This window comes from Egretta garzetta, unplaced genomic scaffold, assembly GCF_000687185.1.
Source record: "Egretta garzetta isolate BGI_Z169 unplaced genomic scaffold, ASM68718v1 scaffold413, whole genome shotgun sequence".
Lineage (NCBI taxonomy): Eukaryota > Metazoa > Chordata > Aves > Pelecaniformes > Ardeidae > Egretta > Egretta garzetta.
This window is the reverse complement of record NW_009259054.1, coordinates 387395-405479: the sequence shown is the minus strand read 5'-3', so window position 1 is coordinate 405479 and position 18085 is coordinate 387395. Positions and strand designations below refer to the sequence as shown.

Below are 18085 nucleotides of genomic sequence, written 5' to 3'. Positions count from 1 at the left end.
ACCCCCCCCCCCCCCATGCATGCTAACCTAACAATTATTTGTTTGCTGGGCCTGGATTCTAACAAATGAAATGTTACGGTTCGGTCTGACTGTAATCAAGGAGAAACTGGAGGGAAACTTTTAAAAGGCTCTTCAGAGAGCCACCCCAACCACCAACAGTTCTTGTCTTCGACTTAAGTTGAGGATGCTGGATGCTCCAAAAGTCACGACCAATTTTGTTGTTCTCAATAAAGAGTGGAAACCAGAATCTCACCTCTCTCAAATCAATCAGTCGAAAATATTGGAAAAGAAACAATCACAAAGGAAGTTCATAAACACAGTCAGAATTCATATCCTTTACTTTGAGAAACGTATTCAAAGCACATTTTTGCAACAATTTAAAGACTTTTTAATGTAGTGTACACATAGCATATTTATACTCAGGTTTCATGCAAATACACAGAGTACACAAGTAAGAGAAGCATATTCACTTCAGAAGCAATTCCAGTCCAAGACTGACGCATATAGAAAGAATTTTTATAGTGCCTGCAAATGATTGTACTTGAATGGTCTAATTGTTACAAAAAGAGTAAGAAACTTGATTTTTACAGTACTTGCTCTGGTTAAGACACCCATATTCCTACAGATTATCAAATGTTTTCATAACTAAAGATTTGAAGTACTCCAAGACCCAGAGATCTGACCTAAACCTAACATTAGGGGTTTAAATGTGCTGCTGATACTAGTATGGTACGTAACATGCCTGCTAGCAAGGCAAAGGTGTTCAGAATAGTCCTGCGACACAGTGCCCTCAGGCCACAAATCCACCCAGTCTTGTTATTTTAAAGAGTGTGCATTTTAGTCCACAGATGAAAGGAAAACTTCCATAAAAAACCCGCAACAAATGGTACAGCGGTAGTACATGCTGTTTAATTTTTTGGTTGGTCCCAAGGCAGGGCTTCAGTCTGGACTGAGGGGGCTCTTGGCCGCTGGCAGGTCCAGCTTTGGTTCAAGGCACCCCCTAAAGAAGGGTGCTGACATCCCTTAGAGGACTTTTCCTGTAAGAAGGGGTATGAGACATCCTTTCAAGTATAACTACTTTGTCATTTAACTTGGTTTTGTGATTTAAATGCTCTGGCACTCCTCTGGCAGGTTACAAACCAGCATACCAGGTAAATGATGCATGCTAGCTGTACAATCTGATGGCTCTGTAAGACTCTATAACCACTCTCTTGTAATTCAGCCTGCAAGCTAGCATCACAGTGTCTAGCTCTTCTCTTATGAGCCAGTTGTCACATTCCTACATGTTCAGAGGCCTTCTAAAGCTAGTCGTTTAAGTCCTACCACCTCCAAGACAGCTGGGATTTCACTCTCATTCTTTGGTGGTGTGCCAGAGATTGTCCTTGCTGCTTAGCCTATGAGTGTCCAGAACACAGAAGTTTCCCAAGGTCTGTGACCGAGTGGGCCGTGGGAGGTCTCGTGCCCTGACAGCCTGTGCGCTGAATAAAACATTTCACCTCTCAGCAAAAAGGTGCATCTTCAGTTTTCTTCTCCACTTCTTAGGGTAGGAACCACTATTTATTTTTCACAAGTGAATGTTTTACCTGACTGATTTGATGGTGTCTTGTGGTACATGTCCATCACCTATGCAGAGAATAGTAAGTGGAGGAAGGTAAGAGCAGGAGACAAATGAACCTCCTCTCTCCCTGCCAAACTACTTGTACAGGGTACAACTGATGCAGAGGGGGCAATCTAGAGCAGAGAAGGTTGTGTGGTTGAGAATCCAGCTGTTAAAAAGCAACTGTACAGTGACAGGAGCAAATTCTTTCATTCTTCCAGACACCATTAGGCAGACTGCAGGGATTTGCACTCTTACTGTAAATGGCCTGCGAAGCAACCGTACAGGGAATGGCTTGTCAAATCTTTCTTCAAAGCCAAACAAACAGAGTAGGATGCAAAGATGCCCAGTCTTCAACTATAATTTGCTATTTTCATGAAAGCAAAGACCTTTACGCTGCTTGTACTGCACGATGCCATTAGCATCCCACCGAGCAGCATAGTTACTGCTGCTGCAAGATTCCACACATTTATGCCAACAGCAGAGCCTGCCCACTGCTAGCAAAAGGCAGACAGAGCAGTCTTTCCTTCTTCAGCAGCCATTTGAAAGAATATTCTAACATGGTTAGACAGGCAAGCAAATAAGTGACCCAAAAGCATTGTTCGCAATCCTGTTCTCTTTGAAGTTAAAGTTTGTTTCTGGCCTTAATAAGAACCGACTCAGTCGCGACCCAGCTCCGACGGGAGGAAGGTCAGTTTGCAAATCAGAGGCAATGACTTACAACCAGGTGGTATGCAGTCATTCCTCCACAGCTGTTCCAGTCTTCCCCGCTTGCCACCCCCCAATCAGCAGAGAGTCAGTGCTGATAAATGGCTTCAAAGAGCACTTCTTACAGAGCAGCTGGTGGGTAAAGACAGCAGTGGCTGCTAAGCTCAAGAATAAGCAGTTTGAGGAGGCAAGGCACAGCAGCAGAAGGACCTTCTATTTCTGGCTCAGCGTGCTTCCATCTTTTGCTTGAGATATTGATAACTAGTTTCATTTTGCAAAAAGATTCCTCTCTGTCATCTTATGAGCAGGTGATTTTCTCATTGCCTGCAGGGGATAAAGCCCCAGGAAAAGAAAGGCATGCTTTTCATCCTGCAAGCCCTCTGCAATTTAACTTCTAGAGCACCTGCAACTTGGGAAGTTTCCATATTATTTCAAAGACAAATTCAAAATGTAGTGGGAAAACCCCCCAAGGCTCTATTTCAGAAAAGCAGTAACACTAAGCATGAAAGGGAGGGAAGGTATTTTGACTACTGATTTTATTACAGTTTATACTGAAAACAGGATGAAGTCTTAGGTTTTTGTGATGCTGAGCGGTCTGTATGATGTTTGTGATTACCTTGGTAAAGGCTGAAGACTGATCAGAAAAGAGACCTCTTGGAGAAGATGGTAACAGATGAAATGATGCAAGTAGCCCAGTGAAACAGAGAGCATGGCATGTGCAATTAGAGATGGGATCTACTGCAGTAAGCAGCCACAGCTTCCTGGGGCTCAGATCAGGAAAGGCTTTAGGAAACAGATTTACCTGTGGTCTTAGCAACTGTCTCCTAGCTTTCTTTTAGTTAAGCACTGTTGGTTTCCCCCTCCCTCTTATGTCTTTCTGCATGTGTCTGCAAGGTTAAAAACAGAACAAATGGGCTTGGCTAGAGTTATGGTTGTACCCTCATTTACTCTAATCAAGAGGTGAAGATGAAACAGCACATGCTTCAGCATGGGCTTGCAACACACGTGCGTAATGGCACTGCAGCTTCAGGCTGCAATTGCAGTCGGCTGCGATGGCTCTATACAGTAATGAATACTGTACTCGGCAACTCTGCTGAGGCTCAGGCATTTTAATGCTTTGGGAGTAAGGGATTTTGCTTGTGGAATTGTAGCAACAGAACTGACTTGATTTTCTGTTATCTTAAGTATGTGCGCAGCAGTAAAGGATAGTTTTGTAAAAGCCTTTGAACATTTAAACAGAATTTCAGCTGAGCAGTGATGAGCATTTTAAAAACACAGGAAAAAAGATACAAACAGAAGAGTGGAACGCTACAGAGAATATGCAGGCCTGAGTAAAGACAGTAGTATTTATTACAGTGATGTTATCTCCATATAAACAGTAGCCTAAGTATTTCTGAAAGTGTTTTAATCATTTGAACTGATCTGAAGGGTTGTGCTATTGGGTAACAGGTCTTTAACTGAGCTACAGTAGTAAAATTTGAAAGACTTTATTAAATATGCTGGTAATTTACAGCAGTATAAAAAAAAATCTGTACAGCTGTACTAGATGAGATCAACGCTCCAGCCAGATTAGTCCCTGGGGGCTGTGTAAGGAAAGGGCAGAAAGAGCAGGGCAAGCACAGAGTAAGAGATGCCCTTGCACGGTCTGAGCAGCTGGCAGCTGGGGCTTCAGGTCTTCAGTAACTGCAGTGCACCTTCACCCCATGCAGCGTTATGTTGTGCACACAAAACATCTAGTACTAGTGATTTTTTTTTCCCCCAATCCAGTTGTGCATTAAAAAAAGTCAAAAAACCTCTCACTGGCGGCTTAGACACCCTCCGTAAGTAGGTGTGCATACTTTCGTATGGAACCTCGCTGTTCTCAGCTAGCAAATTCAGTGTCCAGGCATATTAAAAGGTTACACATCAAAAACTTCCGCCATCTCCAAGCCTGAGAGAACACACCAAATCTTTGTGTCAGCAGGGAAGGTATCAAACCGGTAGTGCTCAGTCCGACTTCTCTTTAAGCTCTTTTCTTGAGCACTCTTCATGCATTTGACTTTCACAAATGATTGAGACGAAAGACTGTTCATGAGATTCTGTTTCAGATGCTGCATGTGTGAGTTTGAATGCTAGTAGTTCTTGAGAACTAACAGTTTTTTCACAGGCTCTGCAACTCTTGGAAGCTACTTCCATTTATTCTGGTTGCTGACAGGGATTACTAAACCTCAGAGACCCACTACGTAGTGCATTATAATACATTATGCTAACAAAGGCTACTGTCATGTGTATAGCAATCTGCGGGGTGCTAGCCTGATTTGCTTCTAGGCACTTGTAGAAAGCTGCCTGTCTTTTGGGACATTCGTTGATAAATATAAGGCACAGAAGAGTATTCCAGTGAACTATGAACAACAGTACAGCATTTCTAGACTTCAGCGCAGTCTCCAGTTAGAAGAAACACTCCCTGATGAGAAAGACACGATACGGCTTTGTGTTCCTCAGAAAGAAGCTATGGAATGCAAAATGGATGTTTTTAAAAATGGGTGAGACATATACCAGCCTGGAATGAGATGGGGTAAGAGATTTTACCATGGGGAAGAGTGCTATTAACCTGCTAAAGGTTCTTCCCTGATGAAACGCAGTTCGTATTTTTCTCCCGTAAAACAGCTCTCAGCAGATGTTTCCTATCATTTGTTGAACTGGCTATATTTGCAGAAGTAGGGCTGTCCAAGAGAGGTGTTTTACCCTCAGAATACTGTTCTGTGTAGGCATTGAGGATTGCATCTTAACTAATTTAACTCATGCCTTGCTCACGACCTCTCTATGCCCATTCATGCTACATAGCGCCCAGTGAGGGCAGAGGAAATCTCCTTTATGCCTTGTTTCATGCCTCAGCTTTGAATTGCACCTCAGGTCTTTGGGATAGTATCAGTTAAGTTTATCACTTCTATTAATACGGAAGAACGTAAGTCATATGATTCTGCCTTTTGAAGTGTGCAATAAGCAAATCAAAAAGTAGCCTCAGACTTACACTGTCTGATCTCCCGATACACCAAACATCTCCATGGCCTCCCTCTTTCTCACGTAAGCAGAACTTCCATAATTGTGTCTCCTTTCAGAGCTTGTATCTCACTTGCATGATGGGCTGATCTTGCAGATATGTTTGTAAGTCAAAAGAATACCTTGTTCTAGCTTGCATCACTGTGAAAATCTGAATTTGACTCCTCTGTTCAACATCTTATTTTGCAAGATGTTGGAAAAAATTATTTTGTTGAATTTGTTAGTGCTGTTCTTATGGCTATTCCAAATCTAGACCTTCACTGACCTTGAAAGTTTAGTTCTCTAAATGACTCTGTAGTACTGGGGCTTGTCACTCAAAAACTTACTCTAGCAACTTAATCTTCAAAGAAACTGCACTTCTGTGTTTTTATGAAGAGTAAAAGTAACAGCAGGTTTGAATTGTTAATTACTTGTACTGAAACTACAGAAGTAGCTATTTGTTACGCCCCTTCCCAGACCACAGCTGGAGTGTATTTCCGTGTTGAACACAGAATACAAATTCCTAATACCTCCTGAAGCACTCATTCCACTATGCAGTCTCTCAAATAGTTGAACATAGAAAATGTTCAACAGGGTTCTTACGAAGGAAGGAGATCTGACCACTCATCAATTTACACAAATAAAGCATTTTGTGTTTTACTGTGGACCAATAAATCAAAAAGACTGTTTTACCGTAAAGACATTAGTCCCTGTTGATAGGAAATCATACGTGAGTTTAACATGAAAATAATCAAGTGAAAAAATGGTTGCCTTTTGTGCTGGTTTTGGCTGGGGTAAAGTTAATTTTCTTCACAGTAGCTAGTATGGGGCTGTGTTTTGGATTTGTGCTGGAAACAGGGTTGATTGACTACACAGGGATGTTTTTGTTACTGCTGAGCAGCGCTGACAAAGAGTCAAGGCCATTTCTGCTCCTCACCCCACCAGCAAGGAGGCTGGGGGTGCACAAGAAGTTGGGAGGGGGCACAGCTGGGACAGCTGACCCCAACTGGCTGAAGGGGGATCCCACACCATATGATGTCATGCTCAGCAGTAAACTAGGGGGAACGTTGGCCAGGGGGATGCTGCTCGGGGACTGGCTGGGCATTGGTTGGTGAGCAATTGTTTTCATTTTCATCACTTGTCTTTTATTTATCTCTGTTATATTCCTTTTCATTATAAGTAATTTGCTATTATTATTATTATTATTATTATTATTATTATTATTATTTCAATTATTAAACTGTTCTTATCTCAAGCCACGAGTTTTCTCACTTTTACCCTTCCAATTCTATTCCCACCATCCTGCTGGGTGGGAGGGAGTGACCGAGCAGCTGTGTGGTACTTAGTTGCCGGCTGGGGTTAAACCACACCACCTTTAAAGACTCAGGTTTTTTTTTGTTAGCTTGTGGGGTTTTTTTTAAGCACACTGCTATAAACAATTGCAAAATTCTGTGGAGGAATTGCTGGGGTTGCTGGGCACGGCACGACAGCAGAGGCCAGCATCAGTGCCTTGCTATGGAAGGTTGCTGCACACCAGAATGGACCTGCAGAATCCTGTGCTACCTTTGCTGTAAGTCCTGTCAGCAAGCAGTCTTTGCACAGCTGCCCCAGTTTTGGCAGTTTCGAGGAGTTTTTGATAGACAGCTTTTAAGGAAAAAAAAAAAAAAAATTCATCAGCCCAAATGGAGGTGTTGAAGGTTCCTGCAGTCTGGCTCTGTTGGGATATCGTGGTGATGTGTTCACGTGTCCTGTAATTCTGAAGCGGATCTTTTTCTTTTGTGGGAAATGTAAGGTTTTCAAGACCAGACTGGCCAAAGCCCCAGGGAACCTGCCCTGACCTCACAGCTGACCCTGCTCTGAGCCAGAGGCTGGACCTGATGAACTCCTGAGGCCCTTCAAACCTGAACAGTCCTGTGATCCTATGAAGCAAAAAGCCCTGGATCTGTGTGCAGTAAAAATGTCAGAGCACAGTCGTATTTGAAAGCGGTTTATCATAATGCTGATGACTTGAATCGCAAGGACATTCTCTCATAGCAATTATCCCTCAGGCACATGCAAGTCAGTATAGATTTCTCGGAACTTTGTGTTCTGCAAAGGGTGGTGCAAAGCTCAAAACAGCCATCATAAAACTTGTCAAGCAGCAGGGGGAGCAGAAGAAACCAGAGCCTGCCTGCGGGAAAACTCCCCAACTTCACATCTTCTCCTGAAATAATTGGTTTCTACAGATCTAAGTCTCCCCACTCCCCCTCCCCCAGCTTTCCTCATAGTTCAGAGTGACGGAGCATGACATTCTTCAGAAATAAAGCTCGGTCCAGCGGTGGCACTCTCAGATAGCATTAACATGATGCCACATCTGTTTTCTCACTGACTGCTGCTGAAAATACTTAGGTGGTACGTTTCAGGCTGGGTTGGGTCACTAAGTTGTTCAACATAGTCATTATTAGTATCTCCCCATGGAATTATGCTGCTTTATTTTTTACCGAAAGCAGGGTATTTTACTGAGTACAGCCTCACTTTAAAAAAGCTTGAATAAACCAAAGCTGGCAGACTCCTAGGCTCTCTGTGAAAACTGTCGACTTCACAACTTGGCCATTTTCTTCTGTCTTGAGTTTTCGGCAGCCCTTGCTGTTTCCTACCGCAATTACGGAGTTTGAGCAGAAACATGCTGCAGTGACAATTTTTGACCCTTCCCCTTCTCCAGGCACTCATGCAGAATAGACCCTTTGTGTGAAACCTGAACAGTCATGAAGGAGACATCAGTCTCCACCTCATGGGAGCAACCAGAAATCCTTTGTTGTGGGACAAAGGCTCGGTGTGGTACCACGGATGGGACGAGGCCCTCATAAGGATTTTATAAAGTCAGCCTCTGGTGGTCCAGCATCTTCCTCAGCAGGCAGGAATACTTCCACTCATGTCTGAAATGATTTCTACTGAAGTGGGAACTAAACCTGACCTTGAAAAGGTAAAAAGCTTCTCCAGCAATTGCCTGTCAATATGTCACTTTCCAACTGTTATTTTTGTGCCAGCAGCCTGAAGATAAAAAAAAATAATCTGGGAGTTCATAGGTGGGCAAAATCAAAGCAGTGAAAACAAACTCATCCACGGGATAGGTGGGATTACTCTAAAAGCTATCCTTGGCATCCATAATAATGTATGACAGTAAAATATACAGAAAGTGGTAGATTTAGTCTCAAAAGTTAATGCTGTTTTTTTTTTAATGTGAATATCCTACATAGCACTTGTGAAATCTCCTTGATACAATGCAGCTGTAATGAGGCCATTGATGAAATAAGATTGGGGAGTGTGGGGAAAATCTGTCCCTTTATTTTACTTTCCTTTCTTTGTATACTCATGACAGATAATGGCACTGAATCCAGTCACAGATACCGACACTGTCGACAGCTGAGAGGGACCAGTTTCTTACCGTGACATTTCTTCCTGTGGATTTTACTGCCTCTCAGTCCTATAATCCCATGACTCTAACAAAGCCCAGTTCTAACCTTTGATAATAAAGCAATGCAGAGATGTAAAATAAAGACAGCCAGCAAAAGACAGGAAAAAATGAATGAACCTTGGACACAAATCCAGTGGCCTCTGCAATGCCTTAAACTTTTGGCTGCGTTTTGACCTCTGGCACTGAACGTCACAGGTATATATGGTGGCAGCAAAACGTCGTTCCTATGGACATTTCCCTTCATTCATATTTAAACCTGGGAGGAAAAACTACATGGAAAGCTAAATAATGCTATACAGTAACTTTGGTTCTGAAGAAAATGCAGTTTGTACTGTTTCTTAGAGCCAATTGCCAGCCCTGCCTAAGCTCTTCTTTGGTATAAAAAGGTATTCCTGAAAGCAAGCAGAAATACCAGGAATGGAGGCTGGAGGGATACACTGCAGCAGCTACTCTGACTCTGAAGCTCCTCAGCACTACACAGGGGGAATTAATTATTCTCACAAGCGAAAAAGGAGATATTCAGGGAAAATCTCCTGTTGAGGAGAGCTGTAAGCATGACCTTGGATGGGGAGGCTGAACTACTGCTTTAATCTGGATGAAGTGGAGAATGTACTATAAAGTACGATTGCTTTAAATTTGGAGGAAGGGGAATAAGGATAGGCAGTATTAATCTACTATTTGATATTGTGCGATGCATTGAAAAAGTTCAGTTATTATGCAAACTCTGAAGTTCCACAGTCAGCCTTAGCTTCCTTAAAAAACAAACAAAACCCCCCACAAATATCATATAACCTCGGTCAGCTTTAGAAAACAACAAAAGCTTGCCCTAGTGAATGCAGTAACACAAGCCACTTTAAGAAAGTTGGCTCTTAAGTAATATTCCATTTATAAATTCTAATGCAGTGGCTGCTAACTGATGTGCTGGAAGTACAACGCTGCAAAACTCTAGCTCACATCCCTGGCCATGTCTGTTAAAACCCTAGTGCCTCAAAAACTGAAAAGCATTATTGCTGTCAGAAGCCATGTTACCTTTTTGATCCAGAAAGCTAATTTTTGATTTCTACAGTCTACAGACTTAGCCTGTGCAGTGTTATAGTTTGAGCACATGAACACTGATAAACTCATAGATTTCATTGTTTACATGAAAGAAATCATCATCATCATGGATCCTGTTTTCCATGGTGTGGCTAAGCTGTTTCCTCTAGTAAGGTAGAAATGCTACAGTAGCCAAATCCTCAAGACAGAAGAGATTAATGAGGTTTATAACTGGGTGTCACATTGCATTCTTCTTTTGCAGGAAAGATGTAGAGGATCTGAAAGGCCCAGGAAGTTAAAGTACGGCTTCTCCTTTCCAGACTCTGATGCTATTCCCTCGACCATGAGTCACAAATTCATGAAAAAACAAGGCTTTGTTAACTTCAGTCCATTTGTCACTACTGGTTCAGCTGGTGGGCTCTCCTGCACCGCCACTGCACAAAGACTACATCTTTGGCTCTCTCTTTAGCATTAAATACTCTCATATTTCACCACCCCATCCCCCATCCCACCCCCTTTCCCAGTTCCCAGCTTGGCCCTGGTAGGCCATCGTCTGCATGCCTGCTATTAGCCATCTATAGGAGAGTTGAGATGGGCAAGCGGGGAAGTTTCAGCATTGCATGCAGGTTAGGCATAAAGCATAGGGAGGAATGCCTAAATTAAGGACCTCAGAAATCACCACTTTGTTCTGAAAATGCTTTCTTCGGCTTGTGAACTAAGACCCAGCATTGGCAGTCTGGAATGTATATAGCTATCAAAGCTGTAAGAGTTGCAATAACTGGGTGACTTTCTCAGGTAGCAAGCCTCTCTCAATGCACAGAGAAGAACTGTGGCATCACAGTCACAGGGAAATAGAAACAGTATCCCTTGCTTTTCCTTGTTCCCCTTTCCAGCATCTGAATCACTTGAAACCGTGGGGATGAGGCAGCAGATACTTGGATGAAGGTCTTTTAAATGAGAGTGAAGGAGGAGTAATGGAGTAAAAGACCTGATAGTCTCTTGCATTGGTCAGAATTTGCAAATCACTTTGCTCTAATCTAGGTTATCATCTTTCCCAAACTTAGTAAAGTGTGTACACGGAAACATTCTCACTCTGTTCGCTAAAATGCATGAAGGTGATGGCATAAGTTCTAGTATTCCTATATTTTCTTGGTAGCTGACAGTCTAATATTGATTTCATAGTAGTAGTGGTAACTGATCTTCTTTTCTTTAGGAAAGGAGAAAAAATTAATTACATTTTTGTGAAAGTATGTTCACATACACTGCTTGTGGCAAATTCTGTTTTAAAATACTTCTTCGTACCACCCTCTGGGTACAGTGAAGCTGCCTGAGGCATCTAAAAATGAGAGCTAATCTCCTGTCAGGTCCTGAATGCAATTTACTGTCTCTCAGCCTTGAAGGAAGACCCTTCGGGTGTTTGGTCTCCATAGATGGAAACAAAGCGAAGCGCACGAGACTTTTGTAGGCATTGCAACTCATGGAGTGCATTCACAGTGGCTATGTGTCAGCCTGCCTGGGGCTCCAGAAACCAACCCGCTGGCATGCAGCAAAAGATGCCTACTGCATGGAACTGCTGTGCAGTTGCATCACGCTATGAACACTCCTCTTCTGCCTTCAAAAGGTTTTGTCAGTGAAACAGGAACAAGTTCTTTGGTGTTTCTCCATGTGCAAGCCTAACTCGTATTACCCTGAATGCAAGCTAAGGATGCCTAGGACAGCGGTCAGTCTTGCTGCAAAGAATTTGCAACGACGCAAAGAATTCTTTAACTTCTGTCCTTTACCAACAATTGCTTTGTGTCTCGCTGTTTAGCAGGACAGCGTGGCTGAAAGCATCAAATACATCAGTGCCTTACGTATGCAAGGGCTTTACTCGGGATGCTTTGTCATGTGGAAAATGAACTTACAGGTAAATGCAGGAAGTGATATGAAATGGCATGTTTGTTAAACTAGAGACTGAAAATTTGAGATCAGATGGGACTACTGAAAACTGCATAGTCTTTGGTGACCCTCATGGGAAAAAGCAGCTGTAGGACCGATGGCTGGGAGATAAAAAGATTTGCTCGGTTCAACTGGAAATTAAACAACTATTGAGTAAAAAATGTTTGGTAGATGTGTAGCATCAGAGTGGGAATACATCAATAAACCAATGCTGTTTCAATAATACAGTAAGTTGGCATGAATAGCCTGTCTTCACTCATGCAAGCTCCAGTTTTACCTGCTGGTGCTGATGCTTCGCTGGCTGGTGAAGCCATGCTGATCAAGGATGATCAAGATCTCCATGCGACAGGAGAGCCGGCAGATGGTAGCCACTTGGCACTTGGCAGTTCCTAGTTTGGCATAACCAAATCCAAAGCAGAGCGCAAAAGCTTGGGCATCTGGAGTTGCCATTTAAACAGATGAGGCTTCTCAGCCTGAATGAAACACGGCTGCTTCTCTCCCAGTGACGGGCTCTAGCTCTTATAGAATTAAGAAACAAGCAGAAAGCGGCAACTACTGAGTCCTGTATTCTGTTCTTTAATTCTTTCATATAGTGAATTTTCCCTGCTACGATGGCTTTCTTGTTCTTGATCAGGGTTTTCTTCTTATCTCCTGGTTCTTGATGATTAATTATAGAAGATAACCAAGCAGATGATGACTGGGGATTAGGCCAACGATGGGGTGGCTTCCAGTAATCTGTCTTCAAATGGGACAGAGACTTTCCTCCCCCCCTCTTCAGGCTGAAACTGAATAATCCCATCACAGGGACCCAGCAAAGGAAACCCTGCAACTCTGGAGCCCTCTCTGCTGTTTTAAAACAGTGGTAGGATCCCTCTATTTTATCTTGCAAGATCAGGTAAAGAGCTGACGGTCTCCAGCAGTCTGTCCCACTTTTCTGCCCATGGTTGGGGGGGGGAAATAGGAGATCAACAAGTGAACATGCTAAATGCTGCAGCTTAAAACTTCTGACTGTTAGAATACAAAAAACCCCACTTATCATCATATATAACTACACACTGCCTATGATTATATGCTTATCAGATACATATTTATAATGACACATGCTGTACATTAATAGATAAGATGAATGTAACTGCCAGCTGGTGGTAGCTTATGCTGCTGGGCTACAAGATGTAAGCACTGGAGCGCTGACACAGTGCCCGTATGCTGCTCTTCCTAAGGGGCTGGTAACTCCCAGCAAATGGAGGAGACAGACAGTTGCCAACAGTAACTCCTAAAACTACAGATGCTCATCAGCAGGAGCGAGCCCTCAGAAATCAATATGTGCTTTTCCCCCTGTCAAAAGAGTATGTTCAGATATTAATCTAAATATTATATTATTATTATATTATATTATATTAAATTATATTAGATAAAAAATGGCCTAATATATAATATTGAAAATAATATTCTAAGTATTAGAAACATTTTAAAGCTATCATTAGGCTCAATTCTATGGACAAAACTGACTGTAAAGCAGGTGACATTTTGACACGTATTGACACGCACATATTCAGCCCAAACATATAAGGCAGGGAACTGACCAGCTAGTTGCTCCCAAGTACATCAAATTTAAACTTTCACTGAGATTTAAATCTAATGCAGATTTCCTGGCATTTGAATATAACATAACTGAATATAACATAACTGATGCATATTGATTAGTTCAGCTGGAGTGCTTGAGCCTTCACTTTAGTTAAAACTTCAGGGTCATGGGGTTTTTTTGTTTGTTTGTTTGTTTTAAGGGGATTTACAATTTTTACTAGTTTGCCTGTGGTTTGTAACAAGCAAATCTGAAATTTGTAAGCTTTGCATAACTCACACACACACACGAGTGTAAATGTAAAAGCTTTCTCTCTACTCTCTCCTTCAGTCTCCTTCTGGAATAGAATGGAATGAAAAATCACAGGGCAAACTTGAAACATCTGGATTTTGTTTCTTAAGCGGTGTTCACTAATTAAATATAAGATAGCATTCTACACAATTAGCTTCTCCCCTTAATCAGTCTGTTTATTCATGAAAACTGCTACTTTCCCTGTTTGGCCATAACTATGTGTCCATTTAATAATAAAGCAAAGCAGCATTGAAATTCCTTTTGTAATAGCACTGGTGCTATCATACTTCAAGCTGGAAAGAGCTTTGAGCTGTTTCTAATAGAACACATGTTAAAACTGAGGAGTACTGTGCAGCTTTCCAGCTGTACATTAATGCGGTGACAGACAGATGAACGCGGCGCGGTGCACACAGCATGTCACCCTTGCCACCTTGAGCCGGTCCTATTGCTAAGGGAAAACCTGTTGTAATGCACAGAGCACTCAAGAACATGAAGGTACAACTGGCCACGCGGATTGCTGACACTTTAGTTAACAGGAACCATGCAGCTAATGGGAGCTGGTGTTTGGAAATGTGTCCCTGAAGCGCTGTGGTCTGTCCCAGCTGAACTGGATAGCGTAGTTCACTAACTACTGATTGCTCCTTCCCTGGCGTACACAAACAAGTAAGTACAGACTATGCTGGGTCATTTTTTAGTGACGGTGAGCCAGGGAGCTTTCACAACGATGAAGGGTGGGAGGTGGTCGAGTCCTCATCCCTGGAGGTATTTAAAAGATGGGCAGATGAGGTGCTTAGGGACATGGTTTAGTGGTGGGATGGCAGGGTTAGGTTAACGGTTGGACTTGATGATCTTAAAGGTCTTTTCCAACCTAGACGATCCTATGCATCTATGGTCTCTGAGAAATTGCTTTCTCTGATCAGCATTTTGTATGCTTCTCATGTAGTGATCTTGCTTCAGCCACATAGAGCCGGCCATGCTTTTACCCCAATGGCAGTGACTTAAGCGAGGGTGCTTGCAGCTCTTAGGTAAGAAAGACATCACTTGCCTTCCACGCCGACTCCAAGACATGAACAGACGCCACCATTCCCTGTCCCCCCCAGGAGTTAAATGTCCCACTTTTCCTAGTGCTGCTTGCACAAGCAATGGCCCGCTTTCAACTCAGGGCATGCAACTTCACTGACTCGTGCAGGGTTTGCACACAGATGCGTGCGTGAGGGCACGGCGGTGACTGCCACTTGGAGTGGGGCAGCAGCAGGCGCAGCAAAGGAGCTTGTGGCCTCCCAAAGGAGCCCTCTGCACTAACTAGCGTGAAATCAGCCTGGCAAGCCTTGCAGCTCAGAGGCAGATGACCAAATGCTAATCCACGTGGCTGCCAGCAGCTAACATTAGCCAGGGAAAAGGATCTTAACTGACTACAACTTCGGTTTCATCACAGAAGACTTAAGGAATAGCTCAACTGGGAAATGGAGACAGAATTTAAAAAAAAAAAAGTAAAATAAAGAAAGAAAGAGAAAGGTAATTTGGCAGTAGCTGTGCCCTACCGGCTGCCTTGGAAAAGCCCTGAATTTTGCATGGTAGTGGCTGAGCTCAGAGACGCTGCCACTATTCTAAGAAAATCCCTGGCTGAAGCGCAGCCTATTTGCTGCTACTGCTGCTGGGTGAGGCAGGGTTCCCCCGAGCAGCTCACTCCTCACACACCCTGCCCCTCTACGCACAGCTCATGGCCGAGGGAATGCTCTCCTCTGACACAGCAAACCTTGGCTGCAATGGAGAAATGCAATAATTTAGCACCCAGACAAATTATTTTGGGATTTCTGTGCTGTACTGAGGCTGACACATCCCACAACCAAAGGGATGCGTCTACAAATGCACCAGTTTTCTGTCTCTGGAGTCTGCATCTTCACTTAGTTTACAACTGTGCAGAGATCTCAGGGCTGAATTGTAGGGTCATCTCAACAGGTCTAGCATTGAATAAAATTGTTTAGTTCTTCAGCAACCTGATCTGGCAATGGCAGCAAGACTGGCGTTTGGAGCAGTATCTCTACTCATATATAGAAAGCAGATTTTTTCCCCAAAGTGCTTAATGGTAATGAAGTAACAAATAATGGCAAGCAGTGTTATGCAGACTCTTTAAGCTGAGAGTGAATTACCAAGCATGCCTTATTTTCTAAAATTGGAACCAGTCCCTTAATTGTATGGGCAAAATTCTTCAGCTGAGTCCCTCCCCTCTGCTACATAAATTTTACATTCAGCTACACAGCCACAAAGCAGGGCTGTTGGAAGGAGTCACTGCTTGCTTACAACAAAAACCACATCAATAAGACTAATCACATCAGCTCTCTTATGTACTGGGAATCTGATAGCTTCTACTTACAGCCTTGCAGCTTGTCTACAATTTTTTTCACTAAGCAATACAACTAATTCTCATTGTTTGAAGAAGCAGCTTTAATACCAGCCTGATGCTTCAAAGCTGTGAGACAGTACTTATGATCACACCCAGCAGAACACATGTGCATGCTGCCCAACGCTCTGATCCAATACTGCCACAAGGGTGAAAAAGTGCTTCTGCTGTAATAGTAGGTTTATAGTACTCGGGCAGGCCTCACTGCTCTGTCGAAGGAGGTAGGACATTTTTCTTCCAACTCTATGAAATAGCACGTCTTCAGTGATTGGGAGGCTTCCCAGGGTTTTACACTGGGAGGGTACTTCCTTAGAACCCGTGGCACATAATAACTTGAGTCATACCGACGTCTACTGAGCTTGTGTGCTGAAGCATTTGCAGGCTCAGGCCCTTGAACCAAGCTGAGTCTTTAGAGTTCATGTGTCTATTTTTCTGCTCTGTCTGTTGACAAGCAATCCTGAGAATCTGTCACTAGTAGGCAAAAATAGAAACTGGACAGGAAAAGCTATGAAACTCAAAAGTGTTTCTGGTATTTCAGTGCGGACAAATCTCTCATGATAAGCTTATGAAAGAAGTGCCCCTGAAAGTACTATCGAGAACTCTGGGGAAAAAAAACATCCTGTAAAGTTACAAAGCAAATGCCTATTGCAGTAACAAAAATTACTCTGCAGAGGATGGTGATGGTAATGTGAGAAGCTCATGATCTATCAGAACTGGAGTAAGCTGATAAATACCCGGATGGGTTAAGAAAATCAGAGTCGGTTCAGAGAAAGCTTTCAGACTGAAACAGTATTCTCAGAACAATTTATAAAGCAGAAAGCTTTCCCCTTCATGGGTGTCTAACACTGACAGACTTCAGTCTGTCAAGGGAGGCTCTAGCAGTAGAGAATGTAACCTTGACTTGGCACAGCACGAAAGAGAAAATCTCAAGGTGTATGATGGTAGATAACATGAGAGCTGCAGAAAGTCTCCAGACAATGGCCAATTTAATGGCCAATTTCCTAAGTGCTGTAGGAAGGAAATACAAGTTAAAGCAAGAGCTGCTGGCCTCTAAGCCACATGAAAAAAAAAAAAAAAGAGTTCAATCTTAAATCTAGGAAATGAATAGACAGAAGAGATGCCACATTGGCTCATGCAATTCTGTCTGATAGTGGCCAGTTGTAGCTGTTTAGTGAAAAAGTACAGGAAACAAAGAGCAGAAGAAATCTCCCAAGTCAGCTACTGATGGATTGAGTTGCTTCATTTTCAACTGTGAAACAGGACAGAGAGTACCGTATCCCACTTTCCCAGACTGGGACAAGGGGGTGGGGATGGTTATAAATACTGCAGGCTCCTGTACTGTAAGGTTTCCTTTGATGTAAATCAGTTTCCCTTCATGCATAGGCCGTGCGTGACTCAGGCAAAATGCTCTATACTAAAAAGAAGGGAAGAGAGAAATTTTATCAGCCCCCCCGTTACTCAACAGTAAATTTGTGAATGTAGTGAGAACAGTTACAAAGCAGCCAGCTACCCCGTGGAAGGCACACAACACTGGGGATAAAGAGATAACTTGCTTGCGGTATCAACAGATTCAATTTTAGGGCTCTGAGCATCATATCCTAAAACAACTGCAGCACTTCCCACTTACTTTTCTAGTGTGAGGAAGGACTTTTTCTTTGAGAAACTTATTTTTTAGGTTCCCCTTGGCTTTTGTCCTGCTAGTGCAGGTACTGAGAAGAGGAGCTGTCATGGCCCTGAGGGCACTGCTGGCCCTGACCGTCCCTGCCTGGCCCTCAGGACTCCCCCCACCCTGCCCACGGACCAGGACCCCATGTCAGTCCCCCGGGGCTGTCAGTCCCTGCCCCAGTGATGCTGCAGCAGGGCCGGTCTCCAGCTCTCCGCAGCCCAGCCCTGCCTGGCCAAGGGCCCTGCCAAGCCAGGGCCACCCATGGGCCCATGTCCTGGCCCAGCCTTGGCCCATCCCTCTTTATAGAGGGTCTCTGCAGAGGGACCTGGAGAGGCTGGATCAAGGAGCTGCAGCCAGTTGTATGAGGTTCAACAAGGCCAAGTGCAGGGTCCTGC

General features: G+C 43.3%; 1 protein-coding gene across 1 annotated transcript in view; it reads right to left on the bottom strand.

Annotated features, from left to right (window-relative positions):
* The window catches only part of ANKH (ANKH inorganic pyrophosphate transport regulator), a 210131-nt gene that overhangs the window by 5505 nt on the left and 186541 nt on the right, over window positions 1-18085 (bottom strand). The window lies entirely within an intron of this gene.